This window comes from Amblyomma maculatum, chromosome 7 (genome assembly GCF_055883805.1).
Source record: "Amblyomma maculatum isolate TAMU_Amacu chromosome 7, ASM5588380v1, whole genome shotgun sequence".
Lineage (NCBI taxonomy): Eukaryota > Metazoa > Arthropoda > Arachnida > Ixodida > Ixodidae > Amblyomma > Amblyomma maculatum.
The window spans coordinates 21,083,217-21,107,567 of NC_139350.1; the positions used below are offsets into that span (position 1 = coordinate 21,083,217).

Here is a 24,351-nt window from a genome sequence, read left to right on the forward strand (position 1 = left end):
GGAAGGCGACGGTTGATGGTTAGGAGATTGGACAGGGCGGCTGAGCAATATTTCAGCCATATCCGCTTTAGATCGGTAAAATAGAGCGGACGGCATCTTGTCAGACTATAATCAATGTACTGGGACATAATACCCACTAGTCAAATCTTGGCCCGTCTGCGGCTGCTCCACTTGACTAACACATATTGCTAATATCTACTTGACCCCATCTATATTGATCGTGTATAGTTCTTGTATATGCTTCTTGTAGTCGCTGTTGCGCAACTGCTTCATGCTTGCTTAAATTTCGCTTTTTCTGCTTTCTGTCATACTTTCTTTCAACCTAATATATGGGCTTTTTATCATTTGCGCGTTTTCGGCACTTTCAGCTCATGCGGCGCGATGAGCGGTGCCGTCAGCAACGTGATAGGCATAAAAACTAGGTAACGGTTTTATACTAAACCGAAATATTTACTATGCTGCCAGGAGCCAGGGTAATCGGCGCTGCAATGCGACTCGGGGTACATCAGAGAAAAGCACTGTCACAGGACTTCTCATGTCATCGAACACAGTGGAAACCATCTGAATCGGCCTAATGACAGACAAAATAGGCGGGCATACGTAAGCACCGTAAGGTTAATGGTTGTGGTGGTTTATGGGCTTTGAGATATTGATCCAAATGGCAGCTCGCGCGATAATTCTAAAAAAGTAATCGTAACCAAAAGGCTCCCAGCGAGAATCGCTTCAAAGCCACTGGTACAGAGGATTCTCACTCCTGGCCTCAAACTGTTGGAGAAAACAGTGATTTACGAATGACCACTTTTGAGTGGAGTCATTCAGGCGTAAAAAATGAACTGCTGCCTCAAAGTCTACAAGCAATTAATGGGAAGTAGAAAATAGAACTACCAAGCGAAAGTCAGAAGTATGAAAGATGAAATTTTTTCATGAGTCTCTGGAAGCTACGGGGTAGAAAATGTCTCCTCATGGAACTCGCAGGTGATGGCGATTCTACGGGTCTTTTCGCTACAGCCAGACGAACACTAGGCCGAGGCCGAGGACGCGGCCGGAACCCAAGCCCTGGTGCGCCTACCTTAGGAGTACCTTCACTACAGCCGATCCTCGTGGAGCGGATGCTGGTCGACGGACAAGTTTCCCTGAATGTGACAGCAAAACAGGTGCCCCTAATCATCACTTCCCTGTTGAGAAGCGGCTTTATTTGCCAGCTTTCGCAAGCAAATCTTCATACAATTATTTAGCATTATCAGGTCTGCTGCCCGTTTCCAATCTTGCTATTGTTAACCGCACCATTTTTGCCCCGATGCGACAAATAACCAGAGCCAGGTATTGGCTTTTAACTCCAGGCCTAAGGTACAAGAGTCGGTATGTTATGTTCAAACCCTTTGTTTGGGTGTGTTGTCTTTTATCGCGTTGATCGTAATAAAATTTATCTTCTTTATCATTTAGCCTATCCGCTCTCCCAACACGATAATATTCCTAGCTTTGCAGTATCATCAAATATGCACTGTTAAATACGAGATGAATAAAATATTTTTTCACCACTTGGGGCGGCGTTTCAGGGGATACGGAGCCGGACTGAAGCACCCAAAAAGCGCGAGCTCCATCATAACTGCCTTGATGCCTTTGAACGAAAGCGAGAAACATTGTTGCCGTGTATCGTGCAATGTGGACTGATAACAAAGAACTTCAGGGGTTGAAATTTCCAAAGGCTTTCAGTATGACTTCTCTCGTGGCGAGTCGCGCTTGAGAGTGAAAACCACTAAATTTATACGCCACCCCTTTTCCGCCTGTACGCATCGTAAGAACCCTATATCCGAACTGCTGGATCACTTCTTTCTTTTACCGGTACATTGGCACGAGACTTTGTAACCTTAAATCACTTGCTGCTAAGTACTAAACCTGAAATTAGTCATGCAAGGTCATTCACTGGAGATTAAATCATGGGGAAATGCGAACGGCCAGACTACTGTAATGGTTCAGTGGCAGAGGTTAGAAAGTGGGGACTAGGCCTCCACAGCTGGCCCTGGGGGCGTATATAAAACAAAATTAGGAGCTTCCTCAGAGCTACACTAGACGTATCTAATAAAATGCTCATCATGCCTATCACATGCTTCTCCTGTCCAGAGTTAGACCGAAACGTTTTGCGGTCTGCTGCAAAGTATGCACTCTGTCATGACCAAGAACAACAAGGGGACTGGAGTACTGGCGGGAACTAAACCTGTAGGCATCAAGAAAACTTGTTTTGCCATAGTTTCCAAATGGCGATTACTGTTTTAAAATCGTAATTACGACGTACCTTTGGCAAGGGAATAAATGAGATTAGAGATTAGAAATGATTCTTTCACATGATGCGTGAAGAGAATTCACTAGCACATGTCACATAAGAGTCGGCAAATATGCTCTCAAAGGATACCCTGCTCTGCTAGTCATCCTGTGTCTGTGTGACAGATAAGCTGGTAATCTTAGCAGTAGCAAAGTAGATACATTTATTAGCTCAGCTCGGTTTCAAACCCCCACTACGCACAATCTGTGGCGTACAAAAAGGAGTGCCATAGAAGACAAAACTGCGTAATCAGAAAAGTTTGGATTGATACTTAATGAACAGGAGAGACTTTGTGTCTTTTCAATCAATATCACACTGGTTTAAAACGTTTACAGGCAGAGGGGATATGGTCGGTCAACTCTAAAGAAATTAATGGACTGGTGACCGTTTTGTTCCAAAATTATTTTTTTCTTGAAGTGGTTAATTGGCGACATAGATATGCCATTTTGATTATTACACCAGAACAGCTGCTTGGGGAGTCAAAATATGAAAATTGATGCTTCTGTTTTTTAAGCACGTGAAACTTCGTCTCGCGTCTTCCGGTGTCAGCTTACACTGTGGATAAAATCTGCTCCTCCGTCTTGCTTTTCTAGTAATTAGCAACCAAGCTTCCGTGCATTTATTGAATTCAATCAATAAATTTCACAGCTCTGGTAAGCATTTTTTTACGCAAGTGTAAATGTCGAATGCTGGGCAAACTGAGCTACAGTAAGTTATCATTGACCGGTTTGACGACGTTCAACTGCATTTTATTATTGATTACGAATATCAAAGTGAGGTTTAGCAACTTAATCATTGCGCACTGATTCTTATGCGCAGAATGTGCTACAGTCATCGACATGGGGTGCTGTAAAGTTTACACCTTGCGAAGACTATCGGCCGGTCCCGCCCACAGAGGTCCCCATTCAAGAGAGGCCTTCCCCAAGCGCAAGCCTTGCAAAATGTCAAGAGGGGAACCACGGCATCCAGCTGGATTACGGCATAAATTCTGACAGCGTCGTAGGAAAAGCCATCCGAGGTGAGGCCTTTGGAAAAGAAATGTAGCTCTTATGCTGAGAACTTCTGAATTTATTCGCATTTTTTCTTGGAAGACAGTAGGTAGGCTTGTAGAAGTCGCGAAAAGGGCGAGAAAATATTACGCTCGTGCCCACAGATTTTATGAACTGATAAAATTTAATCGCTCAAACCAGCAGTGGTTGCTAACTGAGAAGAAAGTTAGAATTAGAGACAAAAGAGCCAATTTTTATTAGTGTTTTTTTGTCATACGTATTGACGCCAGGTCTTACCGTGGTAGTCAATCCAATCACCCTTGCTTCGCCCCGGAAAACGCCCCGCTCACTGGGGTATACTAAGATCCACTATAATACTTCAAGGTTCTCCGAGCTTCTATATTCTCTCCCCACCTATCGGAAACTTTGCGGCATTATTGCTTTCGGCTCGAAACGAAAAACGGTGGGTCGAAATAATGACAGCAGCGGCCACTTTTCGATGCAGGCTAATGGTAAAGTCGCTTTTGGATTGCGTTGTCTTAGTGCGCCGTATGGCACGTCCAAAGGCCGATATGGTCACTTGATGGTGACCAGGGTTGATGACACAAATGAAGAGTCGGTGATTGCACTGAAGAAACTCTTTATTGGGCTGACGTGCGCCCGCAAAAAAACTGAGCAACTCGGCGGAGGCGATAGCAACAAACGTGCTCGTCGCTCGTCGAACAAAGAAACCCCGTCACACTCGTCAACGCTGAATTTAAAGGCTTTAAAAGCTGCTCAGAACAACCTAGATAACGTCGCAAACTGCTACTATCACAACCTGGAACATTGTAGAAACATACGCAAGTGGTCGGAATCTTCGAGACAGATCTCGGCGCATCGTTCGCGACAAAGAAATTATAACGCGTCGTATCGCGACGAGCATGAACAAACGCGGGATAGAGGATTGATACGCGTGCCAGAATCACAGTGATAAGGCCGCATGCGGCGGCTAGTAAAAAACATCAAATACAGTTTGAAGGTTTCGCGGCATTACTTGCCCCTTAAAAAAACATCGCCTCAATGTTCTAAAATAAAACGTAGATAAATAGACGCATTACAAAGTTTAAACACCGCGGATTTTTTAATGCGCGTAATAAGCCTTCAGACGAACAGCATGTGCGATTTCTGGGCGCGCGCGTCGCCGTTGTGATGCTATTGTACCTTCGAAAATAACTTCTTAGTCCAGTTGTCCGATGCGGCGAAGGATTTTGTGTGGCTCAAAGTATCGACGCAGCAGCTTTTCACTTAGTTCACGGCGGCGAATTGGAGTCCAAACCCACACTTGGTCTCGTGGATTGTACTCTGCGTGGCGTCGTCGTAAGTTGTATCGTCGGCTGTCGGTGCGCTGTTCGTCTTTAATACGCAGCCGTGCGAGTCGTCGGGCTTCCTCTGAACGCTGCAGGTAGGCGGCGATGTCAAGGTTGTCCTCATTGGTTACGTGCGGCAGCATTGCGTCGAGCGTCATCGTGAGTTCCCTGCTGTACACAAGCTTGAACGGGGTCGCTCTGGTCGTCTCTTGGACTGCCGTGTTATACGCGAAGATCACGTACGGCAAGATGGCGTCCCATGTCTTGTGTTCTGCGTCGACGTACATGGCGATCATGTCCGTGATTGTTTTATTCAGGCGCTCTGTAATGCCATTGGTCTGGGGATAGTACGCAGTTATTCGTCGATGGCTTGTATGACTGTATTCCAGGATGGCTTGCGTCAACTCTGCCGTAAACGCCGTTCCCCTGTCCGTGATGAGCACTTCTGGGGCGCCATGTCGCAAGTTAATTTGTTCGACAAAAAATTTGGCGACTTCTGCCGCGGTACCATTTGGTAGTGCTCTTGCTTCGGCGTAACGGGTAAGGTAGTCAGTGGCCACGATGATCCCCTTTTTACCCATAGGCGAAGGTGAAAGAGGCCGAGGAGATCCATCCCAATTTGTTGAAAGGGCCGGATTGGGGGCGGAATCTGGTTTAGTAGTCCTGCTGGTCTGATCGGCGGCGTCTTGCGTCGTTGGCACTCACGACACGTCTTCACGTAGTGGGCAACTTCAGCAGGCTGTCTCAACCAGTAGTACTTCTCCTGGATTCGACGCAACGTGCGCGCAAATCCGAGATGGTATGCTGTGGGCTCATCGTGCAATGCAACGCCTGCAGAATGTCCTGCCGGTGGTTTTCAGGCACTACAAGAAGCTATGCGGTCCTGTTGGGTGCGAAGTTCTTCACGAGGAGGCCGTTGCTTAACGCGAACTATGATAAATGTCGCCTGAATGCACCAGGAGAGGAAGCGGTCTTTCCTTCTAAGTAATTGGCTAGCGCTTTCAGCTCAGGGTCTGATCGCTGTTGTCATCGTCCTTCGTCGTCATCGTCTTTCGGGGGAGCGTCGACGGGAGCGCGGGATAATGCTTCCGGCCCGACTTATAGACTACAGTCAAGTCAAATTCTTGAAGGCGTAGGCTCCATCTGGCAAGGCGGCCGGAGGGACCTTTCAAATTACTCAGCCAGCAGAGCACGTGATAGTCGCTTACCACCTTGAATGGTCAGTCGTATAGGTATGGACGAAACTTAGAAGTGGCTCAGATGATCGCAAGGCGCTCCTTCTCGTTCGTCGAGTAATTGACTTCGGCTTTTGTGAGAGACCTGCTAGCGTACGCGATTACTTTCTCCTTTTGAAGGTTTTGCGGCAGTATTATTGCTGATCCCTCATTACGCCGCATTCTAGCCGCTCGAGTAGCTTTGGATAATATAAAGTACAAGCCACATAACTTCCCTCCTTACGCGAGAATGGTGGATATTTTTCAGACTGCGATATGCTAGTGCTGCAATAGATCGCTTCAGTTAAAAAATCCATCCGCATGTCCACCTGAAGCTTCGGTTAGCTGGTGCCAAAACGGAGAGGGCCATGTTTTCTCCCTTTACAGGGCAGAGAAAGAGAATTTATGACTGAGGACAAATACAGGTTTGAGGCAACGACTGATCTTTAGGGGAGAGTGGACCGAGGGTGTGGCGCGTTCCATCAGCAATGGCTGATTTGGATGGGTAGATTAGCAGAAGAGATTGTGTCCGGTGCACATTTACATCATTAGTCACGTGACTCGTTCGATCTGCTTAATTCTGTCCTCAACAGCTGCTGCTTCATTAAAGTCCATGATATTGCTACTGCCTACAAGCCTACTAACTACCTGCAGTTTTTACACGAGCTTTTTGGCAAAGCGTTAAGCAGTGCCAGCGCGAGAACAGAGCTTTCGGCTAAGTCAGATAAGTTATCGCAAAGGAATATATAAGCTCGCTAAATTTTAGCTATTTGAGACATTATTGGTGTTGGCACGCGGGTTGTACTAGTGTAACCGTTTTCACAACACACCGTCTGTTTTGGCTTAAGCGTGTGCATTAGACCGAACTTCTGTGTAATTTTCAAAAATAAAAACAAAAAATCGACAATGGCAGTTACGAGTGTTTACTCTTCAAAATATGTTACGGACGAAAGAGGGAGAAGAGGGAAGTGGTGCTGGCAGGAGCGTGCGCGCTAGGCCCGCACACAGATTCATTAAAAGTCATCTCACGACCATCGAGCATCTTCTCTCTGCCCTCTGTTCTCCTATTTTAATCGCTTGCCGCCACGTAACATTTGGTTGGAGGTGCGGCGTACGTCATCCCCATCCTCGCCTTGGAGCATTGACGTCATCTGTAAGCCGGGACCATTGCCCGAGGGCCCATAGACATCGCCGAGCAGCTTTGCCCCAGGCCTTCAAGCCCACACCTGACCAAGTACCACCGCCCAGCCCCCAGCCCGGGTCTGAAGACAAGGAGAACAGACAGACCAATCAGAACCAAGACGAAGGACCCAAATGACCCGAAGCAACCGATGGACTCGAACGCGCAACCCCCGCCGAAGCTGCCCGACGTGACCTCGAGCCATCGGTCCCATGGACTCTGGTGACGGATGGTTGACAGCTCCAGGAGAGGCGGATCACGCACGCATCAGACATCGCACCGGCAAGCCGTTCTATTCTTTCTTCTTCCTCTGCTTCATGCATCCAGACACGCCCATCATCACGTCAAGGAATCATCATCGGTAAACTTCCTCGTCTACGATCGGTACGATCGCTCGGTGGCCCCGGGTCATGTTACGGACGTAGGAGGAAGAAGAGGGCAGTGGCGCGGGCAGTAGCGAGCCCGCTAGGCCCGCACACAGATTCATTAAACGTCATCTGACGATCACCTAGCATCTTCTCTGTCTTCGGTTCTCCTGTTCTCATCGCTTGCCGCCTCGTAACAATATGAGCAACATAGTTTCTTTACAGTTTCTTTACAGACACTTCTCTTGCAAGATGGTTCTTTTCGTGATGTCTAGCGCACTAAAAACGCGCCGCATTGGCTCTCGCTCATTTGCATCATTTGCAGTGCTTTCCCTAAGTGCTTAGGATTCATGCTGTCGATCAAAAGCGGATTGCTACACAATACACATTCACACATGGAATTGAAGAGATCGAAGAGGACGCATATAAAAAGAGTTGTCACCCCCGTCTCACAGTTATTGAGCTGCAAGAGCGTTAGCCCGTGGGTTTTTATGCGATTAGGGTATTTGAGATTACAGCATATTTGAACCGTGACTTTGTGTACGCCTGATACTTCTTTATTCATCATTTTCTTATTAAGTCAAATACATGTGGCGAACACCATTTTCTTTAAACACTGCAATAATCATTTTCAAAACCTGGCATTGAGTACCGGTCACGGCGCTAGACTACCATGCCCAAGGATGCGGGACAGAATCCTGGCCTTAGCGGCCGCTTTTCGCTGGGGCGAAAAGCAAGAAGCCCGTATACTGCGGGATGTCAATGCATGTTAAAGAATCCCAAGCGGTCGAAATGTCAGGAGTCCTCCACTACGGCGTCTCGCATTACCCGGGTCGCTTTGCGACGTTAAACCCCACAAATAAACCATTCGGCATCGAGTAAAGCGCCATTTATGGGGCATTGGCAGCACGGTGATTGGCTGCATGTTCTTAAACACAGATCCATGACTTTCCGCACATCTTGCGCGTTGCTTACAGAGCCTCCGTAAAGACAGGCGGCGCAGCCGAAGCACATACGAAGCACATACCTGCTGGTAATTAGTTTTTTCCGGCGTAATAAAACAAGAATGTGGGCTAGCTGATGTTCTACTTTTTGAAAAGCATTGGCCGTTTCTGAATGGTGCGGAATTGAAGCTATTTGTGGTCGAGAATAAGGGGAGGTACAATGAGGAGCTGCTGTCAGCAGCCAAAATGTGGCAACTGAGCAAGATTACCAGCACGCGTGGTACAGAGATGGTCGAGTATACGGGAGGCGTCAAGATCGGGAATAGCTGCATGTTATCAAATGAGAGGAGGAGCAAGTGGCACGCCCTTATCAGGTGATGCCTGGGCGTGACAATGTTTCAGTAACAGCCCAGGCTCTATGGCCACAGGAACATACCTAACAGTCGGCGAGATCGAAAATGATCCTGCTTTTACTGGAAGCTATCTTGGTTTTGTTCACCCAATGTTAGATCTGCTATGAATAAAGCTGCTGCTCTAGACTAAATGTTTGCACAGCTAAAATAATGAAAGTGTTTGTACTCACAGAAATATGGTATGCATATGACCAAGGTTTGGTTCAGATACAAATTTAAACACTTACTTTGTAAACCTCGCTTAGTAGCGTGGCGGTGGTGTTTGCGTTTTTGCGAAAGCAACATTACGTCAGCTTTCGCCTCGTCGCGTCGCCGATAGCCGGTGGGTACGAATGGCCTTTAACCGCCGTTGCCTAGCAACCGTTTCAGACGAGCTCCGCCAGGTGGGTGTCGACGTCGTCGGCGCCGCTGCAGCTCGCTCCAGCCAGAAGTGTGCTCCGCAGGCAGAGGAGAGGAGGTGATAGCGCGCTTCGCCTCGGTGGAATCAGCCTGTCATGGCATTTCAATTCACGTTACCTCTATGCCACGGACAGGAGCTGCCACCCCGGGTGGCTCCATTTATATAAGAAGGTGATGTCAGAATCAGCCTGCCAGAACCGTTTGCATTCTCGTTACCCCTACGACACGCAGGCAAGTCTGTACGGCTTGGTTGAAGCGTGACTTTATATGTGGGCTGGTAGCGTATGCTCTCGCGTGATACCCTTAAAGGGCTTAAGCTTAAGTGTCCCCAATAATGTACCTCCTTACACAGACAAGGCATGATAGGGGAATAATGTGGCAAGCAAAAGAAGCTCCCCCCATTGCTTTAGAAATTAAACTAGGATTAAGCAGAGCTAAACCATAACTAATTTTGAATGAGCCAAAATCTGTAGTTTGACCTTTACACCCATATTTTCTTTAGTAACTCCGGACTGTGAATGGTGTGTCTGATATCTGGTAGTTCTATGCTTGCTGCCTTTTATTGTCACCCTGATGGCTATCTCGACCAACTTGTTGCTTTCTTCGACTGGTTCTCGTAGATGGGTTACAAAATAAGTATGATTTCGGTTTAGACAGTGATTTCAACATAAACCTGCTGGTGGATGACGTAGCATTCAAAACTTTTATTTCTGTCATTTCTGCTAACGAATGCAGAAATGTAATTGACAAGCTTACTAGAGACACACACAGCTCCCAATCTCTAATTGATCTATTAACTACAAATACTGACAGTGACCGAATCCTTTCGGCAGTTTTCTGCTACGAGATTAGTGACCACCTACCAATTTTATTCACGGTCAAAGCAAGTGTTAATGTACCGCAATGCCCATGTATGTTTCAAAACATCGCTAGCCAAAGTCTTGCGACATTCAAGGAAGCCAAAGCAAAGAATCTCGAAAAGAGTGAATCACGCCACAATTACTGCGCAAGTTCAAAACAAAGAATAAAATGTTCAAGTCCTTAATTGAAACACGTGCGCTAGACTTATTCTCGAGAACAAAGCAAAGTACAAACAACGGCAAAAAAGGAGAAGAGGACGGGACAAGCTCTTGTCGTTTTTTGCGCTTTACTTTGTTAACGATGAACCATCACGCTTAAACATTTTCCCTTCTTACTCTCGAGCTTCAAAATTTATAGAAACAAATTGAATAAGAAATCATCAGAAGTCGGGAATCGTTATTATTATTCAGCGTTTGTATCTCGCTGTGGTGCTCGAGCAAGACATGGGTAAAACTGAATGCGCTAATATTGCGCAAAAGCCATAATTCGCCCAATGAGATAGTTTTTGGTAGTAGAAGCGCAGTAGAAACTATTATGTGCGAGGCCTTCAATGCCTCTTCTGTAGAGCGAAATGCGCTATGTAATTCATTTGCTCAGGAATGTACGACCTTTCTCATAATTAACTGTCAATGCACATGAGCCCAACTACATGCAATGAAGCAGTCTCAATTTTTTGTGACTGTGAAAAATAGCAGATGGTGTGATGCCGATGATGTACAGACAACGCCTGTAAAGCTGGTGATTGATATTTTAGCCCTTGTACTAATTAAAAAAACAACAAATATATATATATATATATATGCAAAGAGGTAGTCATTGGTCTTTTTAAAAACATTGACATGAAATGTTTATCTTATTGCAGACCAGTGTCCTTTTTACCAGTATTTTCAAAGGTGCTTTGAAAAGTAATTCATGAAATAATGTCTTCTTCTGGCGATGCACATAACCTAATTCGATTTCAGAAAGATTAAATCTACAGAGTCTGCCTAAACTACAACTAAAAACATATTTTCAGGAGTTTTGAAAAGAGAGAAGTTTTCTGGGTGTATGTATCGACTTTACATATGCTTTTGACTGCATAAATTACGGCGGGCTTCTAACTAAGCTGGAGAAGTACGGTTTCCGGAACCCGTTCATTCTTACCTTGCATACCGCGCACAGTATCTTAGTTAACACACCTTAGATCTTAACTTGAAGAGATAATCCTGGTAGATATATGCTTTCCATAGGGAAGCATCTTGGGACCATTTCTTTTAATTTTTATATTAATAACACTCTGGATTCTTCCAACGATGGCCACTTTATACTATATGCTGATGATGCGCCTCTGCTGTTCTCATCACGCTCTACGGAGAAGGTAGCACAGCAAGTAGATGCGTCATTGAATGCTCTGCTGTCCTGGTCTATTATTACTCATTTATATATATATATATATATATATATATATATATATATATATATATACAATGAAATCCAAGGCCATTTTATTTAAAGCGCAGATCAAAGACGTGGTGTTCGCACCACACATTCAGCAGGGCAGCGAGAAATAAGATATAGTCCAAACTATGTAGATATTAGGGGATCACTTTAATTTTTTCCTCAGTTGGGATAGTGATGTAAATGATGTAATGAACAATTTATTAAAAAACTTAATGATCATAAGTGGACATCGTTAATTTGTCCCTACTTGAATAAAATCATTGTTGTACACATCTTTTTTGTTACATTTAAACTATGCCCATTTGGTGTCAGAAACAACCACTGTAATTAATAAACAAAGTATTTTTGTGTGCAGAAAAGTGCATTGCAGACAATTTACAATATGGAGTTTGGAGCTCCCACAGGTTACTTGTACGAAACATATAATATGGCTCAAATATTTGAGTTATATGAGGTAAAACTAATGAAATGGTGCGTAGAAGAATCCTTAAAAATCTTGATAACTTTAGTAAACTTGCTAATCACACACAAAACATGCAGAGAATGTCGCATGTTTGTGTGGCTGATGTCGCAAGCCTGAACTATGGTACACCTCGACTAGCAGAATCAATGATTGGTTTCCAAGACATGAAAAACACATTACCATGAATTCTGAACACGCTTTACGTAAAAGATGTTGACATATCCCGGTTACCGTTGAGACGCACAAAAAATAATTTTCTTGCAGGTACCTTCTGTCTGCTTGTAGTGCATATAGATGTTTTCAAACTTCTGTTTCATTGATTCTATTGTACATCTTGTAGGTGACTTTTACTTGCTTGCATTGTATAATACCTTATATGTAATTTAGTAAATTTTTCACCGCTCTCTTTCTTTATTTGTTTCTCTATTGAGTAGAAAACCTTTTACGAATACGTTCTGCAAATGACTTCCATTGCTGGTTAGATTCTGCTTATTTGTTGTACGCCTGTTTGCCAAAAGCTGCACTGTACAGCTTTTTCCACGCCCCTTCCCTTGTAGGTTACGAGATATAAATTAATTCAAATGAAATACGCTTAGACATTAGAAACACATAAGCGCACGAAGAAAGTTCTCTGTCGAAATGCGCTGGACACACGTTTTCCGCGCTTGTGACGGTGGCGCGCCGCCACGCGACCGGTAACGCGATGTGCCGGTGTGTTATTTTTACTTCTCTGAAAGTTCCCTCTCCATCCTCGTCGTCCTCGTTTGCGGGCACCGTTTACTCCTATTTCTCTGACAATGGCTGCGGCGCTGGGTCACGTGGTATAGTAAAGTGATTGAGGCGTTCAGTTGGAGGTACATATGTCGACGGTTCGAATCCCAATAAGAAGCAGGACTAGCAGATGCATGCCAGCTAGGACGTACAGGGGTATGACACACCCGCAACGTTGCACACGGAATTGTTGTGTCAAACGTTTGATACAAAAGAGAAACCGGACGCAAAATGAAGGTCCGTTAGTGATGCTGTGAGCAAAGACGCATCACAGGTGTCGAAGTTCCGAAGAATTATCTATAGAACGGCTATATAATAGCCAGAGAACGCTCGTGAGGATAATGCTTTAATGTTTCATTCATTTTGCTTAGCCCTATTACATGAATGTTGCCCTCAATTCTTTCTGCGAACTGCGGTTTTTTACACCTGATATTTGTAATTTGAATAATTTTGTATTTATTATCTGCACCACTTGAGTGCACTATAATTCATTGACTCTCTTCTGCCGCAAATTGCTTTTATACCTTTAGGTTTGCGGTGTTATTCAATGTCCCCCCACCTAAAACGCGGCGTTTATTCAATCGCCTATTGTAATTGCTATACAAGACCTGCAGAGGCCTGTTTGCTCTGCTTTACCTTTTTCTGTACTTGCCGCACTCTTCTGGGCGTCCGTACGTATTGTTTGTCCGGATATAAAGACCATTGGCACAGGGCTCTATAAAACGCGAAGGGACATGGCTATCGTGTACAGCACAGCGGAAATTATACGAGTTGAAGTGAAGTAGTAGTCTTCAGTCAGCAGCCACTCCGGGATACACGCCCTTAACAGCACCCTGCTGCTAAAAAAGAAAACGTGGCATGCAATCTAGGTCCTCTTCCCTCCACACACATACACCCAGAGCACCGACGTAGTGGAATACGCCCTGGTTAATAAAATATTGATTACAATGTGTTGCACGCTTCTATTGAAAGAGCGAAGTATATAACCATATCTAACACAAGCGAACCTGTCGGACAGTTGCTCGCAGCTATTTGCTCCTCTATCCGTATGATCACTTTAAAGCTACCGCGGACACAAAGTACAGGGTTTTTTTTTATTAACGCAGCTGTTTAGGGGAGCCAAGGTTTTACTAATTTGTTATTAGCATCTCGAAGTAATACGGATGTTAAAGAAGTGGGGATATTTGACCGCTTTTATGTCAGTGATTTTGTTCACGAACTGTGTCTACTTGGACTTTGTATTTACTTGTCGCACAATTAAATGTTTATTTGCTTGACTTTCAAATCAGTACAAAGTTTTGGCCAATTTGATGATGTGTTACCTAGCTCCAACTTGACAAAGCATAGATGGCTGAAATGACACAAAACAACGCAGTACGTGTCATGTATATTTAGTCTTGTCTACGCTCTTGGGCTCTAGTTATGAAAGTTCAGGAGAGAAATTGTGGAAACGTCGATTTTTCTGCTTCCCTTACCAGAAAACTCACAACAAGCAGTACATTCGCAAACGTTTGGGAGCATCAAATATACAATTTTTTTTTAAATATTGCCACCTACACTGGTTCGTAACAGTGTGCTGCACTGAAATCTGTCATTGTCGTCATGTATCCTTATGAGTTTAACTTGTTAGCTAGTTAGTCGAGCATTATCTGGTTTACTAATCCCCAAGAGGAGATAAGTAATGACCACAGTTGGCAGAAGAGGTTCTAGTAGAACAAGGTTCACTGCCCAGAACTTTGAACGTAGTCAGTTTCTTCGCAGACGAAAATTCAAGCACATGCCATTATCACAGCACGTTCATTGCTTTCCGCAGACCCAAATTTATTGACGGAACACGAGATAGAGCTACTGGTACGCGTTCTGTGGACGAAGATAAAGGCCGACCCCAGGACCCACCAGAATGCCATCGGTTTCGTATGCTCTGTCATCTGGGTAAGGAGGCATGGATGCCGAGCGCTTGTGACTAATCTTACTCATTTAATACGAGAACGCCGACAGTTCTGTACTTGCTGTTATCCGCCGGGACAGTTTTCTTCGTCAAAACAAAAACACATATCTCATAAGAGGAACTTCGTGGCGACTCTTTGACTTAGAGTGAATGCAGCCATTTTGTGTAGGGGTTGATGTAGCTGCACTGGAAATTCACGATTATTAAACGAAGCGCACAGCATCTGTTCTACGCGCATTAGTGTATGTAAGACACGCGGAAGGGCTTTAACAAGGTGCACATTCGTACGATGCTTTGGATAAACGAACAGTGCAAAATCGTTTACTAAAAATAATCATGCTTATTTGTATTTCCCATGGATATATTTAGTTGAATCGCCGAATTCATATTGGCTGTGAGAAACAACGTAGCGGAGGGTTGCAGAATAATTTGTTCGAATTCTTGTTCGTTAGCATGCAGTGATGTCCCGCACTAGACGCAGGCTTTGCCATTAGGCTCCACCTGGACCTCACCGCCGTGAGAGGTCCAGGCACAGCGGCGGCGTCTGTTTTTGATGCACGACATATGTGTGCAAAGAACGAAAGTATAAGGAAACCGACCGCTCTTTAATATCGTAAGGTTTCAAGAAAAATGCGTTCTAGTAGAAAGGCGACAACAAATTATTTCGTACAAAAATAAAATCATGCTAGTAAATACATTACTGGCTTAGTGTTATTCAAGTAGATATGTGTTGGAGAATCAGAGACTGATAAAGAAGGAGTCTCATTGCATCAACACAAAAGCAGTCACAAACCGATGCTATAATCTAAAGTTTTTCCTGGCCATTGAACATAAGCAACATTTGAGATTTAATTTAGCAGGCCAATTAAGACGTGCCAATGTTTGCCCCGAAAGCTTTCGCATATTTTACTCCACTTAACGTCATTCGGAATACATGGAGATTACGACATGAATCTGCAGCGTGAGAGCGTGTGGAAATTTAACACGCCGTATGATCGGCTGCATAGGTAGCTCTGAGGATACTTATTCACTTCCCAAATATAATTCTCCGGTTTCAGGCCACTCCACTGAGGCGGCGGCATCTTTTTCCCCGGGTTCGCAAACGCTTCACACAAGACTCGTGGTTGTGTTGGGCAATTTAAGCTGTGGTTTTATCCTACCAGAGGGCAAAACATTCAAACTTATGCCAAGTTCGTCACTACCTTTCCCGTGACGGAAGGAAAGGATTTGAGCTCGCTTGAAAATTCGGCTGATATTGTTCGGGAGACGATTTGGACGGGATGAGAATGGAAGCATGTTTTTCAGATCGCGAGGCCGCCTCACGGCTCACCGTACACTAAATGTACCACAGCCCTAATGAAAACAAAAAGCGTACTTTTTAAATAATACATGCAAATTTACAGCTTAAAATGTAGAGATAAAATTTGCGCTTTTACTACAAGTTCCTTATCAAAACCTGAATATATAAAAACGTCAACTTAGATCAAGAGAACGTGTTAATCCACTTGTAGAGAAAGAGAACCGCCAATAACGGCTTTAGCTTTAATTTTCAGATCATTCATTATCAAGCTTAGCCCATGAGTCGCATATCGAATCTATAATATGGGCAAGTCGTTTGCAACTGTACCACAGCCTGCTTTTATGTCCTTGGTTAACATTCCCACCTTATCGCTTCAGGTCGCATCAGTCAATTTGCGCATTTCGTCAGCTAGATTAATCACTGTGTGACAAAGGTTTCATCATTTGGCTGATGAGTAAAAAAACTGACAAGGTTTTGACCGAGTTATACCGAGCAGGACGTTTGAAAGCATTTGCGCACTGGTGGAAGGTGATGGAGACGACGGCGCGTCGATGACAGCTCGAGCTATGTTACAGTTGTAGTGGCGGCATAATCGACAGAAGGGATAGCTAGGCCGTTCCCAGCTCCCAACGCAAATTCTTAGATCCAATTACATTTCATCCGGTGGGTAATTTATCTTACAGCAGTGCGCACTTCAGAGAAAGTGTTTTTAGTGAGATCGAGCAACACTTTCATTGTGTAGTTTTCGTAATGGCGCTAGAATGACTACAGGCGTCCTTCGCACTAATAATGACTTTGGTACAGCCAGGATAAATTCACGACTGCCTCGTCACGAGCAATAACCCACTCATTCTACCAAAATAACCAGATATGAAAATGTAATGTCTCTGAATGATGTTTCAATGCTGTTTATTTCGAGTCGAGCAAAAATCCAGTTTCAGAAGTTGTCGAGTAGCTTGAAATAATCCAACGCCAGTTTGTATTTGCAACTATGGTGTTACAATTTGGAGCTCTGGAGCTCCTTTGATTTTTCTTTTTAATCGTTAGTGGTGCTCTCTGCTAAGTACCGCCTCGTTTTAGTTTATGAATGTGCGGCAAAACAACCCGGATGCTTGGCCTTTGTTTTCCTGGCGCAAATGTTGTTGTTTTAAAGCCCGGTTGTCTTACACAACATATGCCTTGTCAGAAGCGTAGCATAAGAAAGCCGGTGCTCAATGTCGGAGTATTAGAATAGCATTCAATATTTCCCACAAGTGGTCATATTAACAGAGCAAGAGCCTCGAAACGTTCAACCGCGGGAAGACTTTACACGAATAATTGATTTCATAAACTGTAATTGCTTCATTTGTTGTTCTTTTAAAGCACAATGTATAAAAAACTAAGCTCATGTAAGGTGAAGTTTTTGTAGGTTTTTTTTTTTGCTATTGCATAGCCGTTATTGTGTTCCCCTTAGTGTGTATAGTAATTGTACAGCATTCCTGAAGAGAAGCTACAAAACAGGCAGGGTCTCGCCCCAGTTGGCGTGAATTTAGAATAGTAACTTTCGCTCTGAATGCTGTTGTGGTATTGTGTCTTGTGCCTCGCGCGGCAGTAGACTCAGCCATTCCTCTTTAACTTAAGGTGTAAAGTCCAATATCGAATCTGTCGCTTCAACGTTACGTGCCTACCGCACACGTTTTCACAGGAAGAAAGTGTGAGAGACACTGCCTAATCAGGTGATGCTTTAGCGGCTCTCCAGTGGGGCGCTGAAAACGGTTTGACCCAGCCGGGCAGCCATGTTTCGATGAAGGCGGGCCGCAAGTAGCGTTTGCGCTATCGGATCTCAGTGCAAGTTAGTAACCCCATGTAATTAAATCCTCTGTACGATGTCCGTCATAGCCTGAGATATATTAGGGCGAAAGGCTTTATTGGCTCATACAGTCGTCCGTTTGCGAGAAGCGTCACCCTTCTACGCGACGTTCCACAGAGAACGGGACGTAATGATCTGGTGAAGTCATCGACCATGATCGGACGTGAACTTAAAATAAACAAATCGTGTCTCCACCCAGAAAACTGCGTCATGACCTGGTTAGTTAGACTGCCTGATTCGAAGATGCGTTAAGAAGGCGCTAGGACTGCCCATGGGTACCTCGAGCGAACGACTGCTCGAACTCGGGTGCATAAAACGTGGGCAGAATTGGCGGAGGCAGTGCGAGTTTCCCAATTAGAGAGACTAAGCACGACCTAGACGGGCAGGGTAATCCTTGCAAAAGTAGGCCTCAACCCAGACAGGGCAGTTAAAAAAAAAAAGTCACAATTAATAGTGAAATCAGGAATGCCTTGGTAGTCCCCCCCTTGCCTAGGAATATGCATCCAGAATTTAATGTCGAAATAAGGGCCAAATGAGCTTAAGCTCCAGAGCGACGGTTCAAGAACATGGGAGCAAAGTAAGTAGTCTATGTTGACGCGGCAAGTGGCAGAACATTTGCGGCGGTAGCTTCGGTAGTCGATGGCCGAGGGGCACCGGTATCCGCGGCAGCCATCAGAGGCCGCAACATGGAGACTGCGGAGGAAGTTGCGATAGGGCTAGCTTGCGTAGGAACAGAAGCCAAGTTCATAATTAGCGACAGCAAAACTGCCATTTAAAATTTTGGGAAGGGGAGGATATCGCCGGAGGCGGCCAAAATCCTCACCCAAAGAACGATAAATAGGCAAATTCAGTTAATTTGGACACCCGCTCACGCTGCCGTCCCTTGTAACGAGGCGGCTCACGAGCTAGCCCGAGCTCTCTACTTCCGGGTAGCCGTCGAGGCCCCCGAACACTGGGCATACGACGAGCGTCTGCAAAATTACGGGGAAATGATCGACCATTATAAATTGGGACGTAGACTGGTACCCCCGCCAGATGTTAGACTAAATAATAGAGAAGCTGTCGCGTGGAGGCGGCTACAAACTAATACGTTCATGAACCCGGTCTGGGCGTTTCACGCGCAACCAGACTTTAGGGACAATGATCCAGACTATTGCATATCCGAAGCTGATCCCATCGGGCATCTTATCCATATGCTTCCGTGCTGCGCCATTCATGTGGCGCTTACTAAACGCCACAGCACAAACAGACCAAGATGTCTAGGATTAGGCATTATTACAGAAGGCATCAGCGGCGTAACAAATGAATTTAGATGGAAGAAAAGCGCAGTATTTGTCACAATTTTACGCGGACACATGTATCGCCATGTAAAAAAACTGATTTATTTATAGGAAGGGAAAGGCGCGGTAACTGTCTCACTTGTTTTCTGTGGACACCGCAACCCCGCCGTAATGGAAGGGAGGAAGGTAGGAATGAAAGTGCAAATAGAAAGAGGAGCCGTAGTGGAGGGCTACGGAGTAATTTCGACCACCTGGGAATATTTAATGTAAAGGAAGGGAGGAATATGCGAGTGAAAGAAGAGAGGAAGATACAGGTGCTGTTGTAGAGTTCTACGATCCATCACACTATAACGTCTTTCGCGTCATCGCACTTCAGTGATCAAAAGCGCCCTGTAGTGTTTTTTTTGTGCTGTAAAACCTTATCAGAATGTAAAAATCGGGAATGACAATTCCTCTCTGCTTTTACCTTGAGCCACAGCATGTCGAGCATAAAAAAAAGCAATAAACCTAAACAGAAAACAATCACAAAAGTGAAACAGTCGCATGAGAAAAATGTGATTTGTTTTTCTTTCTGAATATGAGGATAGCAGCACTATATACGAATTTTCAGTGAATTCTTTTTTTCTGCCTTCACATCCATAGCTAGTGCGCGATTCACTGGGCTGATGGGATAGTCAGTGGTAGCTAACAAAAAGTAAGATAAATAGAAAAATTAAAATTAAGAAAAGAAAAACCGTGAATAGTGAATACCAAATTTAAAAATGTGTCGTCGCGGCTTCACTGGAAGAAATTAGTCGTTTGTGCATCTATAATTTTTAAGACATGGTGTATTAGGCTTGGTTTGGTTTAACGTCCCAAAGCGGCTCAGGCTATGAGAGACGCCGTAGTGGAGGACTCCGGAAAATTCAACCACCTGGGGTTCTTTAACGTGCACTGACACCGCACAGCACACGGGCGCCTTGCTTTTCGCCTCCTTCGAAAAGCCTATTAGCACGTTGAGCAGAATATGCTGGGACATATGTAGTCGAGGGTTCGATGACATACAGTATAGTCAGAAATCATGGCTTAAGTTCACTGGTCACAGAGAGATGATCAGTACGATGTACAAAAAGGAAAAGTTACAACGAACGCAGTCGCCGAGCGTATGCAGGCGACTGGCCACGAAATTAACTGAGGCGAAGGCGATATAGTTTCAATGGCAAAGATTGTATCAGCCCTCGAAAATCTCGACTCACTAATCACCGAGACTAATCTCAACGCAATAAAGAAGAATGATGCCACATTGCGCCCTATCTATGCGAAATATATGAGATTGATAACCGCTACAAAAAGTCGGGGACGTTCAGGCGGTTGCTCATGGTAAACAAGGAAGCCAAAGCGCTCCAGAGACGTCATTTGTGTTGAGCGCGGTCAGTGACTAGAAACCTCTTTAAGCCATGGTAGGATAGAAGCATGTTTGATACTCCCCAGTGTCAATGGTCTACATTTATTGCACCGTCAAAACCGGGTTTTATTTGCGTGCGTTTCGATGCATCGGTCATTGATAGCTAACCGACTTATTAGCGAGTTTTGGTTTGGATTGCCGATGAACCATTATACTGTCACGTAGCTGTTTAGGCCCGTAACCACAATGTTGGGTTTTAAAGGGGGGTTGATCTAGCAGGCACAGGAGAGCAGGTCCAGAGCACCGAGAGATAGCTGCCAACTTCAGCCTCTTCTAATCGAACGCCACGGGGCCACTTGTTTAAGTCCGCGCACGAGACTCTCGATAAGCAGCTGCCTAGCGGCTGCTGTTGCACACGCTACAGTATGGTGGCGTCCGAATTCGTTACCACATAGTGACGAGGTTCCTGGTGATAACGAAGAACTCAAGCAGCATCTGTGATGAATTCACAAAAAAAAATTATTTTGATTGGTCGCTTTTGTGAGGCGATTGCTTAAAATACAGCTCCGTCAGTGTGTTTATAGACTCCTGTTTATACCCAGAAGTTCGCTTCTGGTCAACCCTGCTATATAATCTACCACGATTGCCATTTGATATGGAGACACTATTAAATAGTAGTTTTTTCTCGATGACAAAAAGTGCTCTTTCACATTTTCTTTAATTTTGAGCCTTTTCTTTCACAGCAGGAGAGCAGAGCAATGTTTCTGGACTACCTGTGGAGTGAGTTCTACGAACTTCGGAGAACTGTTTACCAGTGCACCACCATCGGATTCGAACGAAGGGTATCACGCATTGAGGAACAAGGCCTTGACTTCATTGCCAAACTTCTCGTATCGATGACCACAAGGGACATGGCCACCAGGTTGGAACTCCGGATATTTTCCTCTAGAATCGCGGAGCTTTTGTGCTGCTGCTGCTTGAGGATGCTGCCCTCATCGGGAGAAGACCGCTACGCCATGGTTAGTGCGTGCAGAAGAATTTTGCGGTCACGCGGATTAATCTTCGAATCAGCGAGAGATAACGAAAGATGGCGTGGTATTATAACAACATATCTGCCAAACGTTTCTTTTTTGACACGTTGGTTGAGTGTCAATATGTCCGGGACAACTCTGCTGTCCAAAGCAGCTCATCAAATCTTGGTGGCAATTTGACTGGAAAAGTTTTTGAGAACTTACGCAGGACGAATGCTACATACTGTATTTTTATGCTTAACCCCTTTTAAAACATCTCACCTTTAAAGCGAGGAAATAAACCTCATCTTTCTACGTGGGTTGCATGGACCAGACAGTAGTGCCACAGTACTAATACAGGGCAGAACTAAACCTAAATGGTGGCAAAAAAAATAAAAGCAAAAAGACAGTACACAAATACAAAAAAATTAGCACTGGCTAAGGATGACAATCATCAGCAAAATTAACTATTTAGTTTTATTTATTCAATTTGCATATAAATCCTGAAAGCGATTTGGCGAGGTTTATTGCCAGAGGCGTCCGGGCTCTATATGAAAATTTCACACCATCGGTCCGGTAGTTCAATAGGAATTATGCAGTAAGAATAAAAAGGAAGCACTCCTCTATTGCTTCTCAGTTAGGGGAAAAATTGATGCCAAAATTTCTCTCTAGCTTTTAATAATAAATATGCGTAATGCTTGCTGCAGACACTGGAGTCATAGTCGGATGTTGATAGTAATTACAGAAAAATTTACAGCTATCTAAAGCTATACTGAGGTCTTGATTTTGAGAAGTGGATAACATTTTAACTTCTTCAAAATAAGATGCAAATGTCAGGTGTTTGCCCGATACAAATTATTAAGCCCATTTTCGCTGCAAACGTCTAGGCGACGAAAATAATCTCAGGGTTTCGGATCACATTAGGGATAAATGTTTGCTTTCTTATGCGATAATCAGTGCTCAGCTTGCGGTAGCGGCTGGAAAACAGCTCTTTGTTCCATCCCTTCCTGATTGAACAGTCCGGGCCACTGAAATATAGAAGCTGATAACCACAGTATCCGAATTTTATCACTTGTTATTCTCCTAGGGTCCATTTCTTATCCTTACACAATGATCCCAAATTAGTATGATTCGAGCGCTGACGCTTGCGCAGTACCCTATTCCACTGTGGGAACAGGCTTTAGGAAACTCGACGAAGAAAAAATTCTTAGCTGACTAAATTACTACAAAGAAATAAAAGCAATGTTTTTCTTGTTTCCTTTGGACACCTACTGCTTGTCGAAAACTGTTATCTACGCACTACATGCCATAAACGTTTCTGCGAGAAATGAGTTCTTGAGGGCTGGATTGTTGAACGCTGGTTGCTGATCGCTGGTTGTTGTTTTCCCCCTTTCGTGTTTTTTCTTTTCATGCGATTTTGAATTCATGTGATCCTTAACATTTTCTTCCTTCTCTGCATTATGCTCTTCCATGGTCACTAAATAATGCTATCTGTATCCTGTGGTAGGCTTCGCATCAAACATGTAGAATAAAAATGTATTCTGGTTTCGTGCTTTATTATTCCGACCAGTAACATAGGCACTCACGACAATCCCAAGGTAAGTAGTGACTCGTAATATCTTATAGCGTACTCTTCTTTGCAGGGCGACTGTGTTTACAAGACACTGCTTTCAGCGGGAAAGAGCATTCAACTGATGGCTCCATTGATGCTGAATGAGGTGGAAACGCGCCTGACACACATGTTCTTTCATGAACGAGACCTTCCTCCAGATGTACTCAAGATGTTGAAGGAGCTTATCACACTTCAGGAGCGTTGCTGGCCGTTCAATTGCGCGGACGAGCAGTCGTAGCACGGTGTCACCAGCGTTGAAAAGAACTAATAAAAATCATTCTTTTCCTGTCGATTCCATTGGTGCTGTCTCCGCGCTAATTGAGTGTGCCTGGTTCCCGCTGGGTTTCTCACACTTTATATAGAGGATATCAGACACAGAGCTCATATAAGACTCTGGGGGCCTCTGCAAGCCAAAACTGTGTCATGCCTCTGCGACAGATGCCTGCGCGAATGCCGGTGCGTATTCTTTAACCCAGCACCGAACGTCACGACTGTAAGTGCGTGATGCAGGGCTCGGAACTGCAGCTGCGAGCGTAGGTGTGAGCAAATTATCAAGCGAGGACCACGTGACTCGACGTCGATCCGAGCATACAGCTACATGAAGCTGTAACGACACATTCTTTACTCATGACGTGGCCCACTACATGGCATTGACCTTGGCACCAAGTTCTCTGCGGTAGTGAGCATGCTTTCACGCTCATAAGGACCGCAAAAATAGCACATGTTATTGACCTGGTATCCTTTAATAATGGTGTAGCGTGGATGGTAGGAATATGAGCATTTAAAAGGTTTCAAAGGCGTGTCTTGGAACTCGATAACAGGAACCACCGTATCCATTTACGTACTTGTAAAACTGAGGTCTCCTCTTTGGCAGGCTTAACTATAAGCCTAACGTCGAAGGTAAGATATTTAACTTTATCATTTTCTTTTATATTCTTTTTGAACATTATATTTGTCACACATTACACTAAACCTACACAAAGTGCAGTCAGCTATCATGCACGGTTTAAAAAAGACGTGTGTAATTGCACGGGCCATGAAGAAAATGAGCACAGCACGAATGATAGAAGCGGCGCCCCAGTGGTGCTTTGTCACCGGCTTCAAAGTAATCAATGACAGATCGGCTCATTACATTTTGTTGAAAATCCGACAAGTGTAGAAATAGTAATGCAGGTTGAGATGCTGCGGAGGAAGACCCGCATCGGTGGAGCCCTGGGACATATAGGTGCAGCAGGGGAAGGAGGAAACAAATTCCTAAGA

The 24,351-nt window shown here is 44.5% G+C and overlaps 1 long non-coding RNA gene across 1 annotated transcript; it reads left to right on the plus strand.

Annotated features, from left to right (window-relative positions):
• Positions 1-3,223: 3,223 nt before the first annotated feature.
• Positions 3,224-21,484, plus strand: LOC146182794 (uncharacterized). Its single transcript, XR_014708392.1, has 3 exons — positions 3,224-3,338; positions 14,522-14,640; positions 21,213-21,484. It is a non-coding gene; the product is annotated as an uncharacterized LOC146182794 (long non-coding RNA).
• The last annotated feature ends 2,867 nt before the right edge of the window (positions 21,485-24,351 follow it).